The sequence below is a fragment of the Antennarius striatus genome, chromosome 7 (genome assembly GCF_040054535.1).
Source record: "Antennarius striatus isolate MH-2024 chromosome 7, ASM4005453v1, whole genome shotgun sequence".
Classification (NCBI taxonomy): Eukaryota; Metazoa; Chordata; class Actinopteri; order Lophiiformes; family Antennariidae; genus Antennarius; species Antennarius striatus.
The window spans coordinates 12,421,347-12,436,520 of NC_090782.1; the positions used below are offsets into that span (position 1 = coordinate 12,421,347).

The window sequence follows — 15,174 nt, forward strand, 5'->3', positions numbered from 1 at the left end:
GTCAGAGAGGCTGAATTCATGAGGTTACATAAGGCATTTAAATCATTAACACTCTATTCCGGAATTGAGCGTGAACTTGATGACATTTTCTCCCATTTAGACCTGCTGACAGATGAAGTCATGCTAGCTGTACAAACATTTAAACTAGTCTGATATTTTTGTTGGACTGACTCACATTTATGCCTTTGGTTAAGGAAATATATTGATTTGCATAATGTGCATCAGTAATGTTATGATATGGACAAACTGAAAACTGGATTAGTGCTTTTTATTCTCCTTCACGTTTCACAAAGGGAAGACAAGACAATTAGGGTTGTTTTCTACGTATTTCTATATAATGGACTTGTTTTGTTTTAGATCTTGCTGAGGAGATTATTTTCATTTTTTAACTAACATGCTAACTAATGCTAATGTCAGCCTGGTTGCTTTCCTTTCAATGCTAACTGAAGAGGGATCTTGCATTGACTGGTTAATGATAATAACATCTTCTATAAGATGTAAAATGGCTAAAAGAAATTATGACATCATCTGCACAGCAAGCGCACACACCAATCAGCCAAGATGATGATATACAACCGCACTGTGCAAGTTATCAATTTTGTAATAAGATTACAGATAGCTTCATCAATAGGAGAATAGATTGGGAATGGCTGCGTTGGAGGTTTATAGCTTTAGTTTTAATGAAGTCTCTACTTGGTGTGATGCTTCAAAGTGTTCGTGGTGTGAGTTAGCAACATGAGGGCCAATTACCTGAGAGCACCTGCTGCTGCAGAACCTGCATATTGACCATCAGGGCTCAGCTGATTACAGTCAGCAGACGCCTCATCAAGGTTTCCCTAAGCGCTCAAAATGCTATTTGATGGCACATTAAAGGCCCAACACAGTCAGGCTCACATTAAGCATTTCCCCGCTCGTATTATTTGTGAACTGTACATCCATACAATTACCCACGCACTCTTTCGCCTGTGCAAAAAATAAGTTACCACAATACTAACGGGTAACAAAAATGGTAGACCAATCCTGATAAATCTGAGAGTGCACAAGAGCCAGTGGTAATTGTAATGGATGGAAGAGAAACGACTGCTTTAAATCATTAGCAGAACAGTTATAGTAGAAATGTATACATGCAGGGGGATGTTTCACATCAGTTAACCTTTGACATGAATAAAAATTAGAAAACGTTTTCAATGTGAAACTTATTTCTTAACATATGTACTTCAAACATTTGCTGTTTTACATTTGCAATTATTCACAATTATTCACAAATGAAATATTCATAAGGTCAATGCAAACTTCCTGGTTATAAATCTCTCTGCGCTCTCTCTCACACACACACACTCACGTATTGGACACACATACACGCACATATACACACATACACGCACATATACACACACAAATATACACACCCACACACGCACGCACGCACGCACACACGCACACACACACACACACACACACACACACACACTACAAAAGTGAAAAATAACCAATGCAGTCACAGACTGCAACATCTCACAACACCCCTGAATTCAAAATTTTACCCTGACCTACTTGCATTGGTCAAAGATCAAAGCTAGTGCTCTGACCATAGATCAAAGCACTAGCTTTGATCTATGGTCTTACTCACACTGGCCTTCTCCCTCATCATTCTACCTTATCCAGTTCCTGAGTGTACAAAAGTTGACCTTGACCTAGTTTTCTCAAGGTCAATGTCATCATCTCATTTTCATCCCCTTTGCTGCCCAAGTAATGGGCTTTTTGTTTAATCTTTCTATCTGCAACGGTTGTGAAGATATTTGGTAGACTAACAGACGGACGGACGGACGAATGGATGAACACACAAACGCTGACAATTACAATACATCACCGCTTTGAAGCGGGATGTAATAAGAAACCCACTGATAACAAAGGGACTTTGAATGTGCACCCATCCGCCAGGTAAGCCTACTGCTGGTCATCTGGCAGCAGCTATCATGGAATACCCTGGAGGACTTGGCAGCCAATCAGAGCATGGAAGAGCTTTCTGTATGGACCTGAATCCAACTCACAAGGAGGTGGACAAAAATAAAACAGTGCGTGTCGTGCCTTGCCTTCTCACAACACCACAATGGAAGCTGGGCACAGGAGAGACGTGGGTATCCAATATTTAGTGATGAATAAAGGAGCAGAGAAAATGTGGCTATGGCTGTCCTCGTTGTGGAAAAAGACGTGAAAAAGAAGCAGGCCAGTGGGAAAGATAAGGATGCTTCCATCTTTGTACTTGTTTATTCATAGACACCGCAGCTGGCATACAGAACCCAAGCAGCAGATGGCCTCCAAATGAATTTTCTTTAGTCCAAGTTACCAAATAATGCAGAAATTAACAAGGAATTGCAAGCCTTATCATGCATGATATACTGAAGTCACATCTGTTTTATATCATTTAAGAAAAATCTGAGATGCCGCCGAGATAGCCGGAGCCTATCTCAGCGGCATAGGGCGTGAGGCGGGGGACACTCCGGGCACGACGCCAGTGCACCGCGGATCTTGAGATGTTTAATTTGGAATCCCTTTGACTTCACAATGTGATTTGACATTATTGTCATGTTAATATGAATTGCATTTTGATGTACAAGCTAAAACCCTACACTGTTGGAAAATAACTTTGTTTACACAGACATACTTCAATATACAGTAATCCTTCAATATAAAACCCAGTTGGCAGTATTTTAATGAACATTTAGGTGAAGTGGATGTGAAAGTAATTTTCAAAAACCAGGAGGGATTGGAATTATAAAGTCATGTTTGTTAACCTTCTGTTGCTGCATTATAACATACACAGTCATGCTTTCAGCACATTTTCATATGCAACATTTAGTAATGGAGGTTATACTCTTTGGTAATGTTCAGACTGTTTCCATTTAAACATAGATTAAACCTCTCCTCTAGACTGGGAGTGTTTGACCAATATGTCTGCACCTGTCGCTGTTCTGGTCGCCTGTACCGTCCTCTTAGCCTCACTCTGTGTCATGTTGGTGAAACTTTCTGGCTTGGGTGATGAGGTAATGGCAACTGAAATCATTACATGTCTATTCATCATTTCTGCAGGAGATTCAAAACAAAGACAAATGTTTTTTTAAATAATTTCATTACTGCAGCATTATTATTTACAATAAACTCATTAGAAGAAGCTGACCGGACCGCAACTCAGCTAGAATGGTATCTAACTTGTATAAATATGGAAACAACCATCATGTTAACTAGCCTGATGGCCGAAGAAGAGAAGAGCTAATATGACCACTAAATTACATCTTCATCAGTATATTGTGTTTTATTGAACTATAAATGTCAATGGGAATGTCATTATTCTGCAGTTCCTTGATTCAATTTGATATTTGACATTAAGGCCATGACTGAATTCAATTTTAGCAGTAAGTATTTTCTTTTCTATTTATCTTAATAACAAAACAGCATGAAAAAATGTTTGAGCACTAAATGGAGGACTTCTCGAGACAAATGATATCTTGAGATCTTGAACTATAGTTTCAACTGGTGTTCCATTTGGTGTCAACAAACATACAATAGTGTCATCCCTGAATCAGAACCATCCATAAAAAGTTCTCCGTTCTGTATGTGATGCATGTGTGTGCTCATTCTTTTAGATACCTGAATCAAAAGAATACTCCAGCTGTGACCTTTCCTCCTAACCAGGCAGGTCTGTCAGTCTCCAGTCCATTACAACATGTCCTCAGCCTGACTGTCTCCTTACAGACTGACTCTAATCAGAAACGACAGCATTCTGCCAGAAAAAGTCCAATTACCTTAATGCCTTATCACATGGTTTTTTGGAACATAACCATAATATGTTTTGGAATGAAAGATAATAAGGTCATATAGCCAATTTAAAGAATATATAATAACAATGTGTTTCTAGCTAACTGGGAACAAACTGTTTAGCACCAAAACAAGAGGAGTGTCTACGCTGCAACAAGTTTTACTAACAGCAGCTTGAGTTTCCTCATTGGATTAGAAATTAAAATCACAGCGGAGCAGCACGTACTGTACATACTAGGATGTTGCTTGTGTTTTGCTTTTGACATGTGCCAGATGCACACAAATTAGCAAGGATGAAGGGAAGTTTAAATCAAACACTTTGACCTCCTGACTTTTTTCCCCACCATTTTCATGATTTTAACAATTGTGCTTTCAGTGAACTCCTTCGTTAGCTGGATAATTTGATTCAGTATCAGCATCAGCTCAAATTTCAGTTAGATATATGGTGCTAATGCTAAGTCTTGCTAATAAATGAAACAAGGAAGGGATTAATTTACAAATACACATTTATTATACATTATAAATTAGAATAGAGTCTTTCTTGTGGAGCTACAATGTAGTGTGCAGAATGAATTGGTTTTTAAACATGTGTCAGCTGGACAACACATTGAGAACATTTCTGAACTCTTCTTGGGACATGTCCCTTAACCATTACCTCTGAATAATGGATGATCAGGCTTTCAAACTCAACAAAAGCAAAGTCTCCCATGCACAAAAATAGCACTCACAACCCCACCTCAGCTGTTAGGTAGTCCAGTGTGGCTTCTGACATCAAACAGTAACAGTAGCACACACAGACGGAGCACACACAGACAGAGCACACACACAGACGGAGCACACACACAGACGGAGCACACACACATAAGCACAAAGTGACATATCCGCCAAGGTGTGACACCAGATGAAATATGACTCTTATGGTTTTTGTGATTGCCCTGGGAAAAGATAGAGAAGTCATATTTCTGCTGTTGAGACCAGAGGGTTCCAGACAAACCACGCTGGCATCTTATTGTTTAAATTCTCAGAAGGCACACAGAGGCTGGAGGCGAGAGAAATGAAAACGCCGTCTTCATCCTAACAGAAGGAGGACACTGCTTTCGTTTCCCGTCTTCCAGACATGCAGTATTCTGAACTATATACAGTATATACTGTATATATATCTGAACTATATACAGTATATACTGTATATATATATATATATATATATGTGTGTGTGTGTGTGTGTGTGTGTGTGTGTGTGTGTGTGTGTGTGTGTATATGTATATATATATATATATATGTGTGTGTGTGTGTGTGTGTGTGTGTGTGCGTGTGTGTGTCTGTGTGTGTGTTTGTATAGGGTAAAAGGCTAACTTATGAATGTGATCTGTAAAATGAATCTATGAATAAATGTAGCTACTAAAATTACAAGAGGTGTAATCTAAGTGTTCACTAGATTATACAATCAGCTCACAACATTCACAAAGAAACAGCAGAGGTGCTAATTCACACAGCTAAAGCAAAGTAACTGCTGCATGTTTACAGTGTGGCTTATGTGTGGCTCACTGTGATCAGTATTTTTAACATACCATCTTGTTCACATGTTATAAACTCTTTACAAACTCATCAGAAAGAATCAGACAGTCTGCTGCAACCGAGGCTTCAGAGCAGGGGTCAAGAATCAAACAGAGACCACCAAGCCTTTTGAAATAATTCATGTGTAATATTTGCCATCAGGGATTTTAAACATGCGTAACATGGACAGCTCAGTCGCCACATACAGTACAATGAGCTGCGCACCACGGTGGTACCAGGCATGGTCAGCAAACCAAACAGAAGCATGTGATATGCAAAACACGACATTATTAAAAAATGGATAAAGCCCACAGCGAGTCTCCTGGGATGACTGGAGAAAGAAGCTCACATCTCCTCTTCCCACACTAAACCCTCTGAGGCCAGCGTGTATAATCTGCATGGAGCCTGTTGTAGCTTTTAAAGGTGTAATTATAAACCTCGACAATCATACCTGGAAGGAGGCTGCAGAAGTCTGAAGAATGTGCAAAATCAATTACAATCAGCATGCGATTGTTCACTGAGGATACAGTGGATTTTATGAAAACATAAAAATCCATTACAGATGGGGAAATAGTGAAGGGGTGTATGGATGTAGTCTGAAATATATCTAGATGGAAATAAAACAGCAACTGAGAGGAAAATCAAACATGAAATATTAGCAGAGGAGTCCCGGCTTGGTTCTGCTGTTCAGAGTAAACCTGAATAACTTCAGCAGTTTCTGAATGGACTGGTAGTGATACACCCAGCTGTTGGTGTGGGTCACATTTTAACACACAGACAGAAGAATACCCGTGAGGACATTCTGGCTGTCACAGCACCGATAACGCCTATCAGACAGAAGATATATTCAGCACACAGGCATAAAAGAAATGTGATTAAAGAGAGGAATCAACCTAAACAAATGGTGTGTCCATCACCACTGATGGGGCTCCCTCAAAGATAGGAAAAGAAAAGAGAGTAGTCACTTTGATGACTAAAGACAATCCCAACCTTTGAACTATCTACCAGACGTTTCTGTTCCCTACACTTGAGGAGTATGCAGAGTGTATGAATGCAGTGATGACACTTTATCCTCATCCAGCATCGTAAAGGGAAACAGTGAAAAAACTGTGAATTTTAGAAGGAGAGAATGAATATATAAAAGATAGCCGTGATATTTGATATCCTCATAAAGAGAGATTCTGAAGTCCAGTTTATCCCTCAGACACCTGACTTTAGCTTTTAGGATGTCATGTTTTTATGGACTGCAATGCTGGTTTACAGATGAAGAGTTCATTGCATATTTTGCGTATCCTATCTATCATTGTACCTTTATTCTGTACTAAACTGGGGAGGCAAACTGGCGCTTTGGGTAGCGCTGTGGCCTCACAGCAAGAAGGGTCCTGGTTCGATTCCCTTTGTGTAGTTTGTATGTTGTCCCCATGTTGTCATGTTGTCTATCGGTTTTCCCACCCCCAACAACATGCAATATACAGTAGGTTAACTAGTCTACACCAAATTGTCTGTAAGTGTTCCATTGTGTGGTCCTGCAATGAGCTGGCATCTTGTCCAGAGTGTACCCTGCTTCTTGCCCATGGCCAGCCGACCTATGACCTCCAAGGCTGTAAAGCAGCTGTAAATAAGATGATTACAATCATCTCATCTAAAAGACGGATGAATGGGATGAACTAAATTGAGTTATTCCGTCTGGTAAAAAGCGTAAGTCCATATTTGTATCAGTCATCAGCAGAAAAATTTAGACAGATGCTGTCAGCAACCACAACTCAATTACAGATTTCTTCCAGTTACAAATAACTAAATAATGACTGAATAGTAAGAAAAAATTCACATATAATGCCCTTTCAGTGTTGGTCTACATTCAGAGGACTCTACATGTGCAGTCGACATCTTAATTTGTACTATGCTGCTCTTATTTTTTTTAACTACTCATTAATTTGTATTGCTTTTCAGTCTCTTTCAGATTATTGTTGTTGCTGCTCTATATCACTAGAGACCAATAACTCTTAATTAAACATTGATAGATCTAATTATGTTCATTAATTTTAATTCAAGCTTGTAGCATTCAACAGCATGGGCCACATCATACTGGGTACCAGAGACTAAATAATGCAGACATTTTATTAGGCACACAAAAAAAACCTAGCAGTAAATGAAAACAGGCTGTCATGATTGTTCTTGCTGAGGAAGGAGACATGAAGAAGACTCTCGTAGAGGTGTTCTTCATCCATGGCTACAGCCAGTCCAACAGTATACCCTAGATGTCAGACATGAAAACAATGCCGTTTACCTGCAACACACATTTGTAGTGTACTGGTGACGCATTGATAACATCAGTAAAGCAGTTTGCAGTGGTAGAGAACACTTTCTGAAAAGTCCAGTGATTCAACCTTTAGCAAGACGCTGAGATGAAAATGTTATTTTCATTCCACCATGTGGACCTGGAGTTAAAGAGGTCTGATATTATATTGATCATTACCATTCTCATTCCAGGTTACCTGTCTGCAGACCTGGCTTATTAATGTTATAAAGTTGTGTAGTTTTAATAACTGTTAGCTAACATTGGAGGAAAATGACTGAGCTTTTGTTCAGACACAAACTGAGACATAACCAACTGTAATAATTCACATCCTTTGTTGATTAACGGAAATTTCATTATCTAGATGTCACTAAGGTGTCATTTATTCCAATGGCTGTTCAAGGAATGACAACACAGGGGCTTATTTAATTAACCATGGTGTCCTGCTAACATTACAACACAAGCTACTCAATCTGATGTCAAAAATGTTGTGGCTTTATGTGGTGAATAATCAAACATAAAACTCATGGAGTGCTGTATTTACCTGAGAAAAGGAGGTGATGTTTGCACTGGTCCATCACTCAGTGTGTTTCGTTTTAAGTCAGTGAGATGGAGAACTATATATACATCCTACACTGTATGTAGGACTAGTGCTATTAGGGACAACGACACAATGGAAGGCTGAACTGCCTGCACTTGGGGAGTTTTGTGTGCTATTTATTGTGTATTTAGCTCATGCCTCTTGACATACTCAATTGGAAACAGTAATAAGAGAATACATTTCACGTTTTACCTCATTGACTGGATTGATTTTTGTTAATATATGCTTATTCTGAATTTTACCCCAGCAAAACACGTTAATGATGTTGGAACAGACAACTGAGTTGTGTTGAATGATAAAAAACATTCCACAGCAACAGGTTCAAAGGTAATGGAGGTAATGAATTTGACCTACTGACCAGTGTGCATTGCACAAAGATGTTAATTTAACCCAACAACAGAAACTACACACCAATGTGTTATTCGAAAACAGTAGTACCTTGAGATATGAACTGCTCGACATAAAGGTTTTTTGAGATATGAGCTGTTGCTCTGTCTATATTTTATTTGGACAAAATATGGCTTGTATCTTGAGCAAAATCCGAAATACAAGCCGTGCTTCAGAACACGACTGCTAGTTGGTCGACCAGATCTCATTTTTTCCCATGTTGGCGGATGGATACATCATCAACTGAGACCGGATCTTGTTTTCATTGGAGGAGTAAATATGTAGCTCATGTGTACTCCTGACTTTTGTGTTTCTTTTCATACTTTATCACTGTTTATCTAACTTATAAATAATTATGGACAAGAAGAGTATGCATTTCTATTGGTTGATTTAAAAAATTTGCTCTTTTTTTTTATAACTTACAAGCAATTGGGGCTTTTTTACAAGGCCGGAACAGATTAAAATGATATTAATTCTTTTAAATGGGGAAATGTTGTTTGAGTTTCAAGAAGCTTATGAATTCAGTCATGGAACGAAATAAACTTGTATCTAAAGGTACTACTCTATATGAATCCAACAAAATTCTATGGCTCTGCTCCAAATACTCTTTAATGTTTAAAATTTTAATTTAACACCTTTCTAACTGTTTGCAAATAATTTGTACTGAGCATACGAAACCCCAGTGGATATCTTTTCACATAAACTAACCTGAACAGCCCCTGCAACATGTTTTACAATGATGAAATGAATAAAAGCATATTATTAAGACTGCTTGTTTTTGGAAATTAATCTCCATGTTTCATGAACATGAGTTTTACACTACATTAAATGCGCAAAAATTAAATCTTATTAAAAATAAATCTTCTTAATACTAAAGGTGGTTGAGCAATTCTGTTGTAATTAGGATCTCCTTCCCCAACAACTCAGTAACGAGACGCAACAACAAATAATAACTCCTCGTATATAAACCGTTGTTCCACAACAGAACAAAATGGCATGGATCCTTCCTGCCCTCTTCCTACTCCACAGACCTTTTTAAAATTCCTGGGTAGCAAACAACGTTTGCCAAGTTTCATGAAACAAATATTGAACTATTTCTGAGTTATGCCCCAAACAAAAAAACGTTCAGAGACAGATGGATGGAGAGATAGTTTTCAAAGCATGCATTAAATGCCGTGGGAATAAAGCGCTCGGCTAAACAGACTTTTGGTCTTCTGAAGAATCATTCTGGTTCCATGAAGAAAAATAAGATTGTGTTTGAAGGCCCTGGAGAGGCCTTCCTCTACACCTGAGGCTGCTGACGGGATGAGAACACTAAAGGGTAAAAAGAGACAGAAATACTTGGCTTCTGAATGAAAAGAACAGAAGTTAATATAACACAAAATAGCATCACTGAATACATTCATGCTGATGAGGGGGCCTCCACCGCTGCAGCCCTGCAGCATCTGTCCTCCGTTCCACTGAGATCCATGGCTTTCCTGGGGTGTGAAGCAAACACTCTATTATGTTAAAGAGGACTGATTACACAGCTTACCTCCACTCCATTAATCCCCACAAGAACTTCTGTATGGAGTTCACATTTGCCCCTCATCGAGACAGTATATATTGATTGATAAATTGAAGCCAAATGAACACTGTACCATTGCACTGCACAATAATTAGGATTCCTTTGGGAAGCTGGGGAGAGGGTAAAAAGTGGAGACCTGCTCAAGTGTCACATCTCATGCTGGGTAAATGGTAGCCTTCCTCCACAGCGGGGATTTCACTCACAAAGCTGTTCTGTACGAGAAAACTAGGATTAAATGTAAAATGTGTTCTTAGTCACTCTCCCTCCAAAGATTTCACATTAAACAAGAACCCAATCTAATTTTAAGACACACCATTTAGAGAGAATGTCCTCGAACAGCCTCTTCAGCTAAATAATGTGAGAAGCTTAAAAATTTCCACAACGTATTTCTGAAGTTCATCTTTCTCAAAATTTATTCTGAACAAAGAAGAAGAACAAGTCAGATTTGCATTAAGTCTCTTGTGTTTCATAAAACTGTCACATGCTTTTCATTGACACACACAGGCAAGTGGAACTGAATCAGACACTTTCTTCACATTTGCAATCCAATTTTATTCGTGTGTAAGTGAGCCTGTGTGCTCCCATGGGTCATTGGGAACACGCCCACTCGGCTGTGCAGCATATGTATAGGACTACAGTCGCTCTGCTTGGTATTCTTTGGCTGCAGACCAGCTCCTGCAGAACCCAACACACCTCTGAATGAATCACAAAATGTCACTGATTATTTAAAATAAATAAAATTAAACAATAACTAAACCGACACATCCATACCAGTTCATCTTTCCTTGAACGAGGGAATAAATTAGCTCCATAAAATGCCTCTTTATAAAATAAATGAGATTTATAACTGTACACCTAATGTACCTCTTACGCAATCGACAACATTAAATTTAAGCCTCAAGTTTTCTAAGCATCTTCAGGGATGTACTAGAAACACAGAAACATGAATATACATGTCTAGATACTTGTTTTTAATGTCTCTGATGTGTTCATGCTGTTCATTATGTAAAAGTGACCCAACATGTTCTAAGGAAAGGACGGGTCTGGCATGTTGCTGAAAGCAATGGATCTTGATGAGCGGCGTCCATTAATGGGTGGCTGAGCTTATCAATAGCAGATCTACGCTGTCACTGAGACGTTTCCCTTAATCCATCAGAGATCAACTGTCATGATGAAGTGATGGGAAGTAAAATGAAGGAGATACCCAGTTGTGTTTAGACACGGCCACGTTATCAGATAGCAGTGCGACCACTCACAGAATGTGGCCCTGACTCCCAGAGGCTTCAGATTTCAAGATTACAAGTCAAAATCAATTTCCTTCAAACCCTCATTAAGGAACGTTCCAAGGCGGAGGGTCTGGTGACTTCTTACCGGCAGCCAGGGGGTTTATTTTAAGCGGACTGTGTGGAAACTGAACATCCAGACCCATCAGGTCGCTGCAAAAGAGCTGATGAGGCTCAGCAGAGAGTTCAGCAGCACCAGCGGCATGTCATGACCCATCACCCCTCACACACCTGAGGCTCCAGACGCATGAAAAACAGTCACTTAGCCTACATTTCTAGATATTGCCGTGCTGGTGTTTAGCAGCATTTCCTAACCCTGTCAAAGCAGTTGGAATGTGGTGCTTCTTGGATGCAGTATCACGCATGCTTCATTTCCCCCACAGCACAAAAAACAAACAAATAGGATTGTCATTTTTTGAGAATATTTTAATGCTAATGCGGCACTGCAGAGGTGAAAACACTCATCTGCTCAATGACTCTAATGTATCCAGCTCGTTGGAACAGTCACTTCCGTTTCAAGGGCTGGAATAGAAGAGACGGCACAAACAAAAGCAAACCGACATCGCAGCAGATCGCACATCCACATCCACTGCGATGAGATATCCTCTCCATTCATTAGTTCAGCTGCTGTAAGGAAATGTGTGTCATCTAAACATCACATCCTGGAAGTAGTGCTGAGCCACTGCCTACTGATCAGACTGCATGCAGAGGAAAGCATTTAAAGCTTTAGAGTAACTGGAAATGAATCAATCATTCTATTCATTGTTCTATCATGGGTTATTTTCCACGAGTTCTTTTTGAAAATTGAAACTGTGCAGTTTTTCATGTGCACTGTGCATTTCTGGTGATACAGTCCTCTGCAGAGCGTACAGATAGCCTTCATGTCTGATACCTTTACTGTGAAGAACTATTTCCCAGCTTTAATATATTTTCACCAACTACACACTGTGATCGCTGGTGAAACCCCGAAGCAACTCAAAATGTTGAGTTCAGCGACCTTTAATTTAAGGATAATTTCCTCTGCTTCTGTTCGTAGTCCTTATGCTGAGCAGGTCACCATGTTGGAGGATTTTGGAGGTGTCCAACAGAGAAAACACAGAATGTGTTGCTAACAACAGACCAGTGGATGTCTAGTTGACGTCGAACCCGGAGACCTATGACTGCGAGGGAGCAGCACCACCGTGCCACATTGTTTCATATCAGACCAGGGGAATTGTATACTAAATGAAACCTTGAGACCTACCTCTAATCCCTCTCCAAAATCTATTTTCAGAGTTCAGTGATTCACAGAAAGAGTCCATCTGACTGGAAAAGTCATCAATATGTTCCTTTGAAAATGTGCCAATGGTATAAAAGAGCTCTGATCCACTAAACACAGTAATCTGAGTTTTCTAACAGAAACCTTGTCGACTGCTCTGTAGCTAGAACTTGCAAAACGCTCATTCTGGCGGATGTGTGGGCCAGCACACTGGTGAACAGCTGATTGGCCTGTTTAAGCCTCAGCTTTGTTGAAGAAACCTTTAGCCAGCCTTCTTTGCACAGGCAGACTAGAAAACACCAAAAGAAGTCTGAGGAGGAGAGACTTTCTGACAGCTCGTTTAACATGCTGCCTGCTTCCACCCACTTAATCCGGAGCCCCCACCTCTCTGACGTTAGCTGATTCTTTTATGAAAAACAGAACATCATGCCTTCATTCCCTTTATAGACACATTTTTCACACACTCCCACCATTGCAGGCCTTCATTGTACAAAGGAACCATCAGCTTAAAAAGAACAAGTGGTGCTTTAACTGCAGCCTCTGCAGCCGTGTTCCTGTTCCTGACATCCTTCAGTCCAGTCGGACACATTGATAAATGATCGCAGCAGAACTGACAGGATTCACGGCCGCCTGGGCACCGCTGGCAATTATGGCAGACATTTCAGAGACACAGCTACCATAGATGAGCCAGTCAAACCCAAAGCCGGAGGTGCCACTGTCTGGATGAAGCAAGTCCCCTCGCACAGATAGCTCAGACCACTCCCCTCCACATGGGCCTGGGCCCCACGCTACGGACAGAGGGGCCACCAGAAGCTTTCTGTGCTACGATCATCACAGTAAGACACAAAAACTCTCTAGTGCTCATTATATGTGTGCCATGACATGTATATGTCAGGGTGACTGAGGTCATCAAACTATTTTACCAGAGATAAAACAACCCCTAAATCCATTTCACTTACTACCTGTGGTGCTGGGTCTCTGTATACATGACTAGAACTTGCAGTGGGATGTACAGCATTTTAGAGATACTTTTGTTAGAAATCTCTAACTTCTCGCAAATATAATGAGACTAGATGGAAATCGACCTGTGGTGCTCAAGGTGCCCAAAAAAATTCAATAAAAAACTCAACAACATTGCCCTTTCCAGAAATCATGACCTGCTTTCTAAAATTATCCACACACTCTGGTTTTTTCAGACCAAACTTTTGTTGAGAAAAACAAAAAAACCCTTAATAAAAACAGTAGTGGCATGAGGATGACATGAATGTTTATAAAAGCGATGTTTCTGTTGTGATATATGTAATAATTCAGACATTTGTTCATTCATGTGCATTTTTTAAGCTGCAGGTCCGAGCCACAGCTGACCTCCAACACATGTGTTAAGTAAAAAACATGACATGGTGCATTGGCTTGTATGAAATAATCACTGTACGCTTTAATAACAGAATGTTACGAGAAGCAAGAGATAATCAATTTCTAAAAACTGAATTCTAAGAACTATAATCATTTGTGGTTCCTGCAGTGGATAAAAAACAAACAGAACGCTGTATGTTCTTAGAATAATGAGAATATTCATCTGGCATGAAAGCACCCTTTGTTATGAGGGGCGTTATGTAGGAACTATTTTCTTTCTAACAAATGACAAATGTGGGTGACCAAACAGAGGGAAAGGTGCATCTACTGCAGGAGGGGAGGCTTGTGCTACATGAACTAGCTTAGCAAGCTACATCCATCCATCTGCAAAAGGTGAGTACTAGATAGAAAATACAGAACATTGTTCAATACAAGGTCTGTCTTCATTGATTACATCATGAATCCTGGAAAAACATGTTGAATTTTCTTAAGAACTAACCTGAAGACTTGATGCTTTTGTACCAATACCAGTTTCTTATTCAAATAATGACAGAGACGACAACTCCTATTTGAAATACCATTCGGTGAGGCTCACAGCAGCCTACCTTGCAGCCTGCTTTATGCCACATAAACACACACACACACACACGCACACACACGCACACACACACAAGCGCACACGCACACACACACACATGCACATGCACGCACGCACGCACACACACACACACACACACACACACAAAGAGAGAGTCTGAACAATTCATTCTGCTCTGATGGATCCATAAACCCTTTTAAATACCTTATATCTTTCTCTGAATAAGGAAGCTTGCCCTTTATTTGTAATGTCAAATCTCTTACTTAAGACCATTGGTGAAGACAGCACACTTCCTGACATTATGCTTGTGCTGCCAAATCCATCTTGACTTGTTGCTTTGTTGCTTGGCAATATCATAAAAAAATAACTGAAAGATTTAATTTCAATTAAAATGCAAGAATGTGACAAGACAGAGTTCTGGGTAATGGTCAAGTATTATAGGTTATGTCTCATCTGAAGCA

General features: G+C 39.8%; 1 protein-coding gene across 2 annotated transcripts in view; it reads right to left on the reverse strand.

Moving 5' to 3' along the window:
* The window catches only part of rab6ba (RAB6B, member RAS oncogene family a), a 45,866-nt gene that overhangs the window by 29,611 nt on the left and 1,081 nt on the right, over nucleotides 1-15,174 (reverse strand). The window lies entirely within an intron of this gene.